Consider the following 12,574-nt stretch of genomic DNA (forward strand, 5'->3'; position numbering starts at 1 on the left):
AGAAAGGGTCGGACATGACTGAATGACTAACCGTTTTCACCCTCCCAGCATGCGGATGTGTTCACCAACCCAGAAGCTCTCCAAACCCTGCAGTTTTTAGGTAGGCTCCATTATGTTGGCATGATGGGTTAAATCATTGACCACTGATCGTTAACTCATCTCCAAGTTCTCTCCCCTTCCCAGAAGTCAAGAAATGGGACTGAAACTTCCAACCCTCTAAACATGCCTTGATCATTTTGGTGAAAAGGCCTCATCCTAGAACCACTTAGAGCCTGCCAGCCATCAGTCATTTCACTAGAATACAAAAAACACAGACATCGTTTAGGATATAACAAAAGTTTTAGGAGCTCTATGCCCAGAACCAGGAACAAACACTATATATATTTTTTATTATATCATAATATTACACTGAACCTGAAGAAAGGCCCAGGAATGTCAGGAGACAGGAAAGACAAGCCAGCAAGCCCATGTCCTCAGGGTAGTAAGTCAGAAGATGTCATCTTCCTCTAAACAATTAAGTGTCTTAAGCAATATGAGCTTGTATCTTTCAAGGAGGCAAAGTACAAGCATGGAGGTTAGAGATCAGCATGGGAACAGAGTAGGGCCTTTGCCCCTCTACTACCCTGAGAACTAACTCAGCTGGTGGTCTCTTCCTCACCAGGAGAAACCAAGCACTGAATACACATGTTGTTGGCTATTGCTGTTCAGTCGCTAAGTCATATCCAACTCTTTGTTACCCCATGGACTGCAGTGCCCCAGGCTCCTCTGCCCTCCTCTATCTCCCGGAGTTTGCTCAGATTCATTGAGTCAGTGACACTATCTAACCATCTCATCCTCTGCCACCTCCTTCCCCTTTTGCCTTCAATTTTTCCTAGCGTCAGAGTCTTTTCCAGTGAGTCAGCTCTTCGCATCAGGTGGCCAAAGTATTGGAGCTTCAGCTTCAGCATCAGTCCTTCCAATGAATATTTAGAGTTGACTTCCTTTAGGATTGACTGGTTTGAATACACATATAATTCAATTCAATTCCAGAAATAGTTTGATCGTCTATTAAGGGCAAAGAGACTGCTTGTTTCTCAGAGAAGCACATTTAAGGAGAGGTGAGCCATGTTTAAATTTTGACAGTGCTACAATTCTTTGGGGACTGGCTGTCCAAGGAAAAGCAGTAAGCGCATGACATTCCCTGAAGGGATAATGGCCACCTGTCAGATCCTTGCTGGAGGCGCAGGCTGACTGCACAGAGCAGGAGCAGTAGCAGAGGATGGAGCACATTGATACCCTGCTCAGGGAGGATGGTTTAAATGACAAGAATTTCATTTGTTTCTGCTCAGTTCTTTAGCCTGTAAGGAGCTCAAGTTAACCTCTGGGGGAAAACGGGTGGGAAGAGAGAACTGTAAAGCTCTTGCCTCAAACATGGAGGCAGTTCAAGGGGGATGACCTTTCAGTCACACCCAGAGATCACATGGTCTCTCATTCCATCTCTGGGGAAAATGTGCTAGATTACAATTTTACTTTTTCGTAAAGCCTCATGGCCCCAGCTCTACCATGTAGTTCACCTGTTTGCACCCTTTTCATCTCATCCTCCGTTTTTAAAATTTTTTTTTTATTTTGCATTGGGGTATAGCCTATTAACAACAGTGTGATAATTTCAGGTGAACAGCGAAGGGACTCAGCCATACATATATATGTATTCATTCTCCCCAAAAGTCCCCTCCCATCCAGGCTGCCACATAACTTAGAGTTCCATGTGCTATACAATAGGTCCTTCTTGGTTATCCATTTTAAATATAGCAGTGTATACATGTACTCCACATTTAATTGCAAAGATCACACATATTTTCTAATGAAAATTACTGTGAGTGAATGTGATGTTCCAAACTCATCTCTTCCTGACAGTTGCATGCAAAGGTTATTACCCAGAGCAGCTGACCTTAGGTCAAGGTGACCACTCTTGGTCAATTGATTGAAAGAGAGTGACAAGAATGACTAAGGAGGGAAGAATCAGTGGTCTGCACCAGAGCATGGTTATGAGTCTGTGTGCTGGCAAGCTCACTGATGGACTTATCTACACACCCCTGAAAGGCTAAGTGTAAAAGCAAGAGCAGTATTTCCTGGCTCACTAAGCCTAAGTGATATTGTGAACAATAGAAGTTGTCAAAAGGAATATAGCAGCTGTGATTAATAATGTTTGGAACTTTCTTCTCTAAATTCCACCAGGAATTTTGGAATCACATTTAAAAGCAAAGTTCAAAGTTTCAGAACACATAAAATTACATACAGCAAAAATAAGATTAAAAGCTGGCTTAAAACTCAACATTCGAAAAACTAAGATCATGGCATCCAGTACCATCACTTATGGCAAATAGATAGGGAAAAAATGCAAACAGTAGCAGACTTTATTTTCTTGGGATCCAAAATCACTGGGGACAGTGATTACAGCCACAAAATTAAAAAGCACTTTCTCCTTGTAAGGAAAGCTATGACAAACATAGGCAGCAGATAAAAAAGCAGAGACATCACTTTGCCAACAAAGATCCATACAGCCAAAGCTATGGTTTTTCCAGTAGTCATGTACAGATGTGAGAGCTGGATCATAAAGAAGGCTGAGCACCGAAGAATTGATGTTTTCGAACTGGGGTGCTGGAGAAGACTCTTCAGAGTCCCTTGGACTGTAGGGAGATCAAACCAGTCAATTCTAAAGGAAATCAACCCTGAATATTCATTGGAAGGATTGATGCTGAAGCTGAAGCTCCAATACTTTGGCCATCTGATGGTAAGAGTCAAGTCACTGGAAAAGACCCTGATGCTGGGAAAGACTGAGAGCAGGAGGAGAAGGGGGCAACAGAGGATGAGATTGTTCGATGGCATCACTGACTCAATGGACATGAGTTTGAGCAAACTCTGGGAGGTAGTGAAGGACAGAGAAGCCTGGTGTGCTACAGTCCATGGGGTAGCAAAGAGTCAGACATGACTTAGCTACTGAACAACAACAATAACAACAAAAGCCCACTGGATTTAAAACTGGAAATGTTTTTCTTTTGAATTAGACAGTATCAATTTGGCAAACTGGGAGAATTGGACATGTTTTCCTTTTGATTTAGACAATATCAATTTGGTAAATATATAAACAAAAATATTGAGTAAAATGAGCTTTACACAGTATTGTTAAGGTTTTTTCATATTCTCTAGATGAAATCAAAAGTTTCCCAAGTCAGGAAAATGAAATAAATAAAATGTACAGTGTTATCTTCCTGCCTGCTACACAACTTATTGACCTCATATATCAAAAGTGATATATCCTTTTAGATGTTTTTTAAATGATAATAAAAAGTGACTCAATAGTAAAAACGATTATACCAGTTATCTCCCACTTTGAAGAGAAAGTGAAAGTGAAAGTGAAGTCGCTCAGTCGTGACCATCTCTTTTCGACCCCATGGACTGTAGCCTATCAGGCTTCTCCGTCCATGGGATTTTCCAGGCAAGAGAACTGGAGTGGGTTGCCATAGATAAACAGGTAAATGAGATAGGTGGAGTTTAAAGGAGATTAAGTTGAATGAAAGCTGACACTTGGCTATTATTTCACTTGCCCACAGAAGGAGTGAGTTTGATACTGAAAGTTGAATTAGATTTTTCTAGGAGAAAAAAATCACAAAAGAAATTCATGTCAAGTCAGAATAAGAGATGAAGGCATATATTGACAAAAGCACAGCTCTGCTGGATAGCTCTAAAATGGGAATATATGCAGGTGGAATTTAATCACAGATTTCTTCAAGGTCAGGGGAAACAAGCAATGAACAAGAACTGCTTTTGAGCAACTTAAATGTATAAGAATGTTTCAAACATAAGATGCAAGCTTGGAATAAATAGGCTACTCAGTTTTGTATTTTATTATTTCTTAAGCATCATTTAAGAATGTGGATATTGTTTACCTATGGTACTAGGTTCACTTTATTCCCTAAGAGGGACCTTTTGCTCTCTTATTAAGATTTCTAATTAGAATATCATTTTTTCAGGATTAGTTCTAAATTATCACATGTTTTCTGTAACCTAGCACATATGCCAATTATCTTAGTTTTTCCAAACTCTAATTCCCATAGCTGGTGTAGACAAACAAATCCATTTCACTTTCTCCTTTTGATTTGAAAACAAAATTTTTGTTATTCATATTTGTATCTAAATGCACTAAATTCCCTTTATCCTTGTGTATACTCTAAGGGTGACCATAACAGTTTCCTCAGTGTAGCCATGGCAACACTCAGGGCTTTAAAATGGCCAACTGTGGCTACTGATCTTAATTCTTTTCTGTAACAAACACACTATCTGATACCTATATCTCCTTGCAAAATCACTTGTTGTTACCATTGCTTTTTCTCTCCTGAAATATTATCTTCCTTCCCCACCATTGCTTAGTTCACTAGGACACTAATTTTCAAGACCCTGGACTTTACCTTTTTTCTGTGCTTTGAAAAACATATATCAATAAAACACAAATGAGAAAGAAAGATGAAAAAATAAGCACTGCATTATTTATGCTGATAGTAAATAACCAAGGCAGGGTGAGAGCTATCATCAACAGCAACATGGTCAGTGATAACAGGAACAACAAATTTGTCACTGGCTTTCTGTCCAGTATCTATAATTTTCTCTCTGGCTAGATATTATGTATTTGATTGTTGTTGTTGTTCAGTCACTAAGTTCTGTCCAACTCTGCAATCTCATGCACTGCAGCACGCCAGGCTCCTCTGTCCTCCACTATCTCCCAGAGTTTGCTCAAATTCAAATTCATTTATTTGATAAGATTTAATTATTCGATAATATTCATTAGTTATCAGCATTGTGTATATTGCCTTATTCAGAGAAGTGAAGATAAAGTAGATAAACTGTACAACAGGTACAAGTCACAAAAGAGGCAGGATAAAGTGGAGAACATTCCAGAAAGCAGGGAGAGCATGTGCAAGGACACAGAGACACATGGGAGAGGGAGGGTGCAGCCTTGTAGAAACTGAAAGGTATCTGATGCTGCTCTGAAAGTCAAGACGTGTGTGGGAAGGAGTACGAAGAGGTCAGAAGAGTCTGTGACAAAAAGCAAGGATGAAAAGAACAAAATTCATTGCAGAATAAAATTCAAATGACTGGCAGTGGTTAACAAACATTCTTGTTAAAGGCCAGATACTACGTATTTTAGACACAGGTTCGGGCCACTTATGGTCTCTGTCACAGATTCTTATATGGTTTTCCGTTTTTCAAAGTGTGGAAACCACACTCAGCGTGCAGGCCAGGGATAGAGCAGGCCCACAAGCCTCAGTTTGCTGTAGTCAACTGTTTACCCTGTCATACTGCCAGGTTCTCCAGGCACTGGAGAAGCAAACGGAAACCTGAAGAGTGACCTCAAAGGAGCTAACAGGATAAGGAAGGATAAGTTGAGGAGGCCTGAAAACAATCCACCCTGCCGGCCAAGATGGGCTGTAATGATTTCACTATTCCCCCCATCACACAGTTCCTTTTAGCTTTTGAACACTGAGGTGACAGAGAATAATATGTACCTGAACATTTTGGAAAATAATACATGCCCAGGCATAGATTTAGGTTTCTTATTATGATAAGAAGTATTTTGATCTTTAGAATTGCTTGTTCTCCAGCTATCAAAGACAGGCTTTGCTTTCAGAACCAGATCACCAGGCAGTGAGTGCAACGTCCTTCTGCATTATAATTCATAGCCTCCTTTGAAAAAACTTCTGAGTAGAAATCTTGCTTGAGCAGTATTTTATTCTTCCTGCTTACTGTATCTACCTCAGAAAATAAAAAGTCTCAGACACAGAAATGAGGGGCTCAGCTATAGAGATTTTCAGGTACGTTCAGTGAACCTAAATTAGCTCACAACACAGGCCGGCAGCCAATGGGGGCATATCTCTCTGCAAAGAACAAGCACCATAACTGTCTGGATGAGTCTCCATAAAAGATGAGGAAAAGAGGGCACTCTGCATTTATAGCTCCCAGCTTTTGTCCTCTGCCACCTATATATCAGTAGCTAGGGGTGTAGCCATTAGACTGACTCAGAACTCACACTGTGGTACCAACACCCTCCCTATTGTGAGTCCAGGCAGGTGATAAAGCCCAAAGTCTTCCTGTGTCTGAGGCACATCCCTTTGCTGCTTCTGTGCTTAAAAAAATCAAGGTTTGTCCTCAACTCAGGCATTAGATGCCCCAATTTTCAACATGCTAGTTCTACCCCATGTCAATGAATAGTTTCACCAGTCTATTTCCCTGTTTAGTGCAAGACATAGATCTAATTTGTCCTAAAACTGATTTTTTGATATGCATTTAACTAGATATTCTGTGGCAGTTCTTAGTGTTATCATAAACTTATTCAACTTTTTGACAACACTTTGAACTTAAACACATCAAAACTTTTTCTCTGACCTTTCACCAATTGTCAGTCCCTTACTGACTGTGCTAAACACAGCTGATAAACACAACGAGAATCTTAAAAGATAAAAATATATCATCATGCTCAGTAACTCAATGTGCGTCTATTTTCCTGCTACTTGCAGTATTTCTTTTCATGTTTATGTATTTTACATATGAATCTAATTTTAACTAATTAAAAAATTTTAATAACATAGAATATAACTATTATATATTTCTGTTTGGGGGGAATAAACAAGAATTAATGGGGTTATATTCTTAATAAAAAGAACACACAATGAAAATTTTAAAAGAATAAACATAAAAACACAGTTCAAAATCTTAGAACTGAGCACAAATTAAGGAAAACATATAACTAAAAATAGAAAGAACTGATCTTAGAACATTACATGGTTACATTTTGATTACCCAACTAACAATCATAACTTAGAAATGTGAAGTTTAATCAGTGTTCAAGTGGGCAAGAGAGTCTATGAGAAACAACTCTATCTGTCACAAAACTTATGTTCATTACTCAAAACACACAAATGAAACAACAAACAAAAAAAATTATAAGGTACCACTGTACCAAGTACCAAACCAGACGTGGAAATACAAAAATGAACAAAAAAAATGTCCTGTGCCCTTTTATTACAGCCCGTTGGAGGAGAGGATACTTATAGCAAAATGGGGAGAAATACCATTAAAATGGTATAGGTAAATTATTGGAGTAACCTAAAAAAGGAAACATCTGAACTAGCTCATTTGAAACTGTGATTTACAACACAAATGAAATGTCTCATCTTTGTTTATAACAAGAAACGCACTTGCTTAGCCAGATGATGAAAACCACACTTGCTCCCTGAACTGACCCTGCCGTATTGAGCTCTGTGGGCCTCTGTCATACCTCTTGATCCTTCAAGGTCCTCAGAGTGAAAGTGTCTGTTGCAGCCAAAGCAATCCATGCCTGGGCACTAGGTCAGTGATCACAGTATATATTAAGTTTCAAAAGTGCTGAATATTTTGAAAGTCAAGAGAAAGAAATTAAAGGAGAGAAGATCTCCGAAACAGTATGCAATAGCCTATAAGAACATTTCTGAGAGGCCTTAATGGACTTCAAAATTGACAATTAGAGAAATGGAATCATTGGTTCAAAGGAATAAATCCCAAGGGCTTTGGTAGATATCACTTTCCAAAACTCTGACTTTTGAAACTCAAACTTTTTCTCTATAATAATTACTATCTTTCAAGTCCATCAGTTTCATGGATGTTGTCTATTGTTATTTTCATCTTTCCCTCTTCCACTCCATGAGGAACTGCTTCCTAGTTCCACAATTCTGAAAACATTTTATATTATTTTTAAGTTTTAATTTTGAAATATTATTAACCCAAATCAATTACATTTACAAATATCCCTTCCTTTACTGATACAAAATAAGAGTGACATCCTTTCAAGTTTACTTATTTGAAATAGGAAGGTACAAATTCATCGTTGATTTTTATTTTTATTTTATTTGACTCGTTACATGTTTAAAATCTTGGCAAAAATAATCCAATTAACAAAATAACTTAATTGACGAAATGGAGCATTCATATTGCCTACATTCCTGTTTATTACATTTAAAAAATGATACTAAGCAGTTTCTGTGCTAGCCACTGTATTTTATGTTTCCTCATAAGAATCATCTCAGAAATTACCACTTATCAAGCACTTTTCAGAGGCTGGTAAGCAGGTAGACACAGTGTTGGCTTAACATAGGTAAGCTGTTCAGTGATGTTCATCATTTTAGTGAAAAGAAACCAATGTTTAATTTATACTTACTCACCTAGAATGGAGCCTGTGTTTATACTCACTTACCTAGAATGGAGCCCAGACCACATCCAAAAACATACCAGGCTAGCCATAAGAAGCTGATTTTCAGGCTGGAAATATCAGTGGGCCAGAGTGGTTGTTTACAGTGGGCATTACTCTGGCTGTTGGTAAGCATATTGCACAAGTTGTTGGTTTTACTATCATCCCTACAGTCATGTGATGACTACAGTCATCCCTACAGTCATACCTACAGTCTTGTAGGTAAAGACTTAAACGTTCCTTTGCCAACCACAACCATTAAATTTTTGCAGTTACTTTGATAGATTTCTTTTCTGTAGAGGAAAAGGAAGTACAACTTGTGATGAAAACTTACTTTTTTCATTATGCTGTCAGCTACCAAGATGGGTGGCATTTGCAAATGAGGGTCCAACAAGAAAGAGAACAAGCCCTTTTCTTAACAGTCAACAGTACAGGAAAAAGTTTTGATAACTCTTCCTCTCAAATTTTACATGGGGTACCTTAGCCTCTAATGATAAACATTTAGTGCTAAATATGTCTTATTTCTCCTCAGAACAGAGATTTTTATTTCATTACTCCAGTTTCTTTTTAGTCTGCCAGGAAATAATTAGTATCTCTCTCAAAGTGAAAACAAATTTCAGACAGTATGAACATCCCCTTGGAAACTTCCATGGTATGTAATTGGCATAATCAGCAATCAGCTTCTAATTAAACATCAGTGATCATGACACCAGTACAGTTTTGTTAAATCAATTAATTAATTTCTTATTAGATACCATTCAGGATAGGGATCATGCTCTGTTTTTACATTCAAAAAAACCTTTGAATTGAATATTAAATAACATCTAAATTCCTTATGCCATTATCTAATACCTTATTCACTGCCTTAAATCTCTTTCTATCATATACAGTTCTCTCACTTTTCCAGCTCAGCTCACTCTGATTTTCAAGGTTATTTTGCAATTTCCACTCTTTTATTGGCTCAGCAGTCACAATTAATCCTTACTTGACAATTGTATATATCCTCCCAATTTCTCCTTCTATCAGGTGAATATGGTCTCAACTCAGGATCTTACCAAATAAATTATGTCTGGGCCTATTCCATCTGGACCATCGCATGTCAATGTATTCTCATCAGGTTTATTTTTTCCAATCTATATCTTAATCAGAGGATGAGATTGTTAGGCAGTGTCACCAACTCAATGGACATGAATTGGAGCAAACTCCAGGAAATAGTGGGGGATAGAGGAGCCTAGCATGCTGCAGTCCGTGGGGTCTTTTCAAAGAGTTGGACACAACTTAGCAACTAAACCACCACCACAACAATATCTTAGTTATCTTTTTTTAAATGCTAGGAACAAGTATATGAAATTTTGTTTAGTTATTCAAAGTTTCATAAAGTTTTTCTACAGCTCCAACTTTTATTATTGTTTCAAAGAATGCAACTTATTATTTCATGCATCATAGGTAACTTTTTCTTAGTGTGCATTAAAATGATAGAATAGGTCTAATCTCTACCTGTCTACCATTTAAATGAATAACTAAACTATTTGCATCATAGCTGCCATCACCTACAATGCTGAGACTCGATCACTTGGGCATTTTGAGCCATATTTACAGCAGTAAGAAAAATGGTAATACTTCTTTTTTGTGTGGTTGTCAGATATTTCTATAGAAAGGAAAAAAGTATTGCACTAACTTTCTTGTTGGACACTCATTTGTAAATACCACCCATCTCAGTAATTGACAGCATAATGAAAAAAATTAAGTTTTCATCACAAATTGTACTTCCTTTTCCTCTACAGAAAAAAAAAAAATCTATCAAAGTAATGGCAAAAATTCAATGGTTGTGGTTGGCAGAGGAATGTTTAAGTCTTTACATACAAACCAGTATGTGTCATTTGCAGCCAATCTTCAGCGCTTACTAGATTTTAAAAATAATGGATGTAAATCTCGAGATTTAAAAACTTCTATAGCTGATACTTAACTGCTGTTTCATTTTGGCTGACACAGGAACTAAAAAACTCAAAAAAGACTAATCCTTTTTTACAATGAAAACTTTTAACAGCATTAAAGTTTATGAGACATCTGACTTAATTCCTGTTTTGAGAAAAGTTCCATTAGGAACTCAGAGAAAATGCTAAGCATGAGCTCGAAGACCTTGTTAATGACCCTTTAATGGAATTTTACATGTTGTTGTCACACTCCATATTGACAGATTTTGACAGCTTAATAATATCCCTGATGAATCAGAATCAATTTATGCTTCAGACCTCTGACTCTCTTATGTAACTAATGAAGTAATTATTGCTCCTTCTTTCACAGGAGAAAGTCTTTACAGGGTACTGTGAAATAGTATAAAATCTCATGCTGTGACCCACAATAGCATCCTGAAAATTCTCCCTGCCAGGATGCCATTTGTGGAGTTTTCAGTAAATAAAATACAGACATTTAGGAAGATGTTTATTGCCAAAGCAACGATAATAATGGCTAGTATATGCTAAAGTGTCCTATTTTAGAATTGCTAGCTTCCAGCCTGTAAAAGGTAGCAGATGTTGAAGTAAAAATACCGAAACATTATTTATTGATATAAAGTTCTTTTTATGGAACTTCCAGAACATTGATCTCATACTGACCTCTGAAAGTTCATTTCTCAAGTAACTTTAACACTTCAGAAGCTTTCCCAAACTCATAGGCAACCACAATATTCAATTAGAAATGATACCAGAATTTAGCATCCAAGTATATTTATAAGAAACATTGTTTCAAATATTATTCAGACTAGCTTTGATCTACAACTATTTTGTATATCAACTACATTAAAATGCTACTATAAACCACCTCACATTTAGAATTATTCACAGAAAAAAATTAGTCTGAAATAATTTTGCTATAGTGTTTATCAACCAAAGAACTGAGATCAACTTATGCAAAGTGCAACTATCAAAATTCACAGAGGAATGTCACTCTAACCTTGCTCCTTTGTAGAAATGGGACTCTAACTGATTTTGTTATTAATGTTCTGCTTGGAACTATTCTAGACCAAGGAACACAACCTGGTTCAACACAATGTGAATGAACCATTATGAGTATTTAATCTTAAGAAGTTACTTTAGAGAAAAATCTGTCATGTTTCCATGCTGTTCACCTGCCATTTAGCTGGCTATTGGTTAGAGGAGGGCTGTCAAACCTAAAACAAAGTCCTATGTAACTTTGGGTTTGGTATTCAGGGGGAAAGAAACAGCTATTAATAATCACTGTAATAATTACATAAATGTACACTTGGGGTCTATAATAGAACAAGTTAGAGAAAAACTAAAAAAAAAAAAAATTAGTTTTAAAAAAGCTAACCTTGGAATCCTGCTCAGTGTCACTAAGCTTGGGCACAAAAATAACTCAAAGAGAGCTCATGACCGAGCAAATGACAGCCACACTTGGAGAAAGGAGGAGAGACTTGGATTGAGGAAGGATCTCACATAATAAAGCTGGAAAGAGAAATGAAGGAGAAGGGAAGTCTCAAGTATTTAGCAAATACTATGTCAGGTCTGTCCTAAGACTGTCTTAACCCATAAAATGTTGTCTTAATCAATGTTTACAATGACCTTGTGAGAAAGGTAAAACTAGCCTTATTTTCAGATGAGAAAACAAACTCACTTATCCAGGGGGCCAGCTATGAAAGGTAGACCTGAAGCAGAAATCCAGCTCTCTTTATCCCAAAGGCCTTCATCTTTTCACCAGTCTAGGTGAGGGGTATTTTCCCTGTACAGGAAGAGAATATGAGTTAGTGTCATCAGTCTGTATTCCAACACCTACTCAAAGATTGCCATGAGTTCTTTGTCTATTTGGTGGTCCTCCTGAGCCCTGAATTTCTAGAAAGAAAAATTAATAATTTGCTTTTAGTTACTAAGGAATCTCCGACACCATTGTTGAACACTTTGTTAGAGACATTTTCCCTGCAGTACCCAAGAATCATTGCTCTGACCTCACATGTCACATAGTACAAATGGTGCTATAAAATCAAGTGTAAATGAAAAAGGCTTCTCCCTTATCACAAGCAACTTCAGCAGCACTATAGGCAAAAGAGTGCCACCTCTCAGTGTTTGCTATCAAAGTGAAAAAAGTTCTGTTTTCATATTAACACAGCTTCCCCATAATAAAAGGGCTATGAATGTGCCATTAGTTAGAAATAAGTGCAGTAGTTTGAAGATGACCTTAATGGACACATATGATACTTGAAATGTTGTGAGACTAACCAGCTATATCGACTTAATAAACAGTCCATCAAAATTGTCAGAACACTTTATCCACTGATTTTAAAGATAAAGGTGCCATTTTAAATTT

At 37.2% G+C, this 12,574-nt stretch overlaps 1 long non-coding RNA gene across 1 annotated transcript in view; it reads right to left on the bottom strand.

Annotated features, from left to right (window-relative positions):
* LOC145542346 (uncharacterized) overlaps positions 1 to 12,574 on the bottom strand; it is a 281,064-nt gene that overhangs the window by 121,641 nt on the left and 146,849 nt on the right. Inside the window, exon 4 of the long non-coding RNA XR_014079795.1 lies at positions 11,888 to 11,992. This is a non-coding gene — a long non-coding RNA (uncharacterized LOC145542346). The remainder of the gene's footprint in view (positions 1 to 11,887; positions 11,993 to 12,574) is intronic.

This window comes from Giraffa tippelskirchi, chromosome 3 (genome assembly GCF_054371585.1).
Source record: "Giraffa tippelskirchi isolate mGirTip1 chromosome 3, T2T-mGirTip1v1.2.pri, whole genome shotgun sequence".
Classification (NCBI taxonomy): Eukaryota; Metazoa; Chordata; class Mammalia; order Artiodactyla; family Giraffidae; genus Giraffa; species Giraffa tippelskirchi.